General features: G+C 75.6%; 1 protein-coding gene across 2 annotated transcripts in view; it reads right to left on the minus strand.

Moving 5' to 3' along the window:
• The window catches only part of SNCAIP (synuclein alpha interacting protein), a 91,337-nt gene extending 89,781 nt beyond the window's left edge, over window positions 1-1,556 (minus strand). For both annotated transcript variants that reach the window (XM_055699614.1, XM_055699613.1), the window contains exon 1: window positions 1,431-1,556. The gene's annotated coding sequence lies outside the window, so the exon portion shown is untranslated. The remainder of the gene's footprint in view (window positions 1-1,430) is intronic.
• Between the last annotated feature and the right edge of the window lie 278 nt (window positions 1,557-1,834).

The following is a 1,834-nucleotide window of genomic DNA, read 5'->3' on the forward strand; positions in this document are numbered from 1 at the left end:
GTGATAACACTGACAATGAAGACTGAGACTCTTTGGGAGCCGGTTTGTTGCCAGTACTCCCAGAACCCAGTCCTCGAGCTCCACACGCAAATTGCATTTGCTCACATAAAAACGTTCATTGATGTGGGTATGGAAAAGGTTTGATCCCTGGTGGTGCAAAAACACGATCTCGGACTGACCCAAGCATATGAGCCAAGGCGCAGTTTTTCTACCAGGCAACCTGGCGTTTGCTTCCCCGCAGTTACAGGCAACTCCGCTCCTGCTCGGTTTTCCTCCAGATTCCAGCGTGCCCGGTGGGACAGGAGGGCGCTGAAGCCTGCGTGCCCCTCCAGGGACGCCCGGCCCCGCGCAGAGCAGCGGCAGATTTGCGACCGCTTCGGGTGTCAGTGGCTTCCACTGCGCTGCGAGGGGCTCTGCGGCGGCACCCCGCGGGGCTGGCATCACGGATGTGCTCGGCCCCCGGTCAATCCCCCCGCGTTCAGCCGTGATTTCATGCGGAAAGCACTTCCCCGGGGCGGGCTGGGGGGGGCCGAGCCTCTCCCCGCCCCCGGCCGCCTCTCCCGCCGCCCGGGCACCCCCGCTCCCCGCGGCCCCCCGGGACGCCCCCAGCCGCGCCGGGCGCCCCCAGCGCTAACCGCATCCCCCCGCAGGGGGACCCCGGGCCCGGCTCCGCGGCCCCGCCCGCCTCCCCCCGCCGCCCCGCGGGACAGCGCTGTCGGCGGCAACAAAGCCTCCCGCCCGCTCCGCTCCCCTCGCCTCACCTCACCCCCTCCGCTCCGCTCGGCCGCGGTCGTTCCACGGCAGCCGCGGGGGTGATGGAGACGGGGAAGGACCCAGGTGCCGCCTCTCGGCTGCCGCCCCCCGCCACTCCCCGCCGGTGCAGGCAGGGCTCCGGCAGCGGCCCGGCTCCCGCCGCCCCGCCCTTCCACCGGCCAGCGGCCGGGGGCCGGGAGGAGGCAGGGGGCGGCCCCCGCCGCACGCCCCGCTCCCCGGCCGCCCGGCGGCGCGCTCCCCCGCAGGCGGCACTCACCCGCCCCGCCGCGCCGCGCCGCGCCTCCCCCCCGCCGCGGCGGAGGCCTGCTGCGTCACAATGCCGCCGCGCTCCGCGGTCTCGGGGCGCGGGGGGCGACGCCACGTGACCGGCGGCGCAGGGAGGGGGGACGGGGACCGGCGGCGCCCCCCCACCACCACCACCCCCCCGCCGGGGGGAGGCGCCCCGCGAAGGCGTGGGGGGCGGCGGGGGCGGGACGGCCGGGGCGCGGAGGCGGCGCTGCCCCCGCCGGGGGTCCCGGGCACTGGGTGCCCGCCGCCCCCCCCGACCCCCCGACGCGCGTTCTGCGCACGTGTGCGGCCGTGCCCGCGCCCGCGGGGAGCGCGGCGCCCTCGTGCCAGGCGATACAGCGTGTGGCGCGGCGCTGCGCTAAAAATACCTGAAAACAGCGAGTCCGGGCCGCTCACATCTGTTTGGAATAAAAACTTGGTGGGTTTGGGGTGGCGGCTGTTCTGCGGGGTTTTTTTTTTTTTTTTGGTCCCGCTGTAAAACCTGGAGAGCGCCGCCGCGGCCCGCCCGCTGGCGCGGATGGGGCCGGGGCACCCCCCCCCTCCCCATCCCCCCCCCCCCCCCCCCCCCCCAGCACCCTCCCCGCGGGCGGGTCTCGGCCCGCAGCCTCCTTCCCCGCGGGGTGCGGGGGCGAGCGGAGCAGCGGCGGCGCCCCCGCACCAAGCCGCCCGGTGCGCCCGCCAGCAGCCCAGGCGCGGCGGGGGCTGCCGGGGGGGCCACCCCGACAGGTCGCCCCGCGGGTGGCGGGTGGTGGGGGGCGGTGGGGGACGCGCA

The sequence above is a fragment of the Falco cherrug genome, chromosome Z, assembly GCF_023634085.1.
Source record: "Falco cherrug isolate bFalChe1 chromosome Z, bFalChe1.pri, whole genome shotgun sequence".
NCBI lineage: Eukaryota > Metazoa > Chordata > Aves > Falconiformes > Falconidae > Falco > Falco cherrug.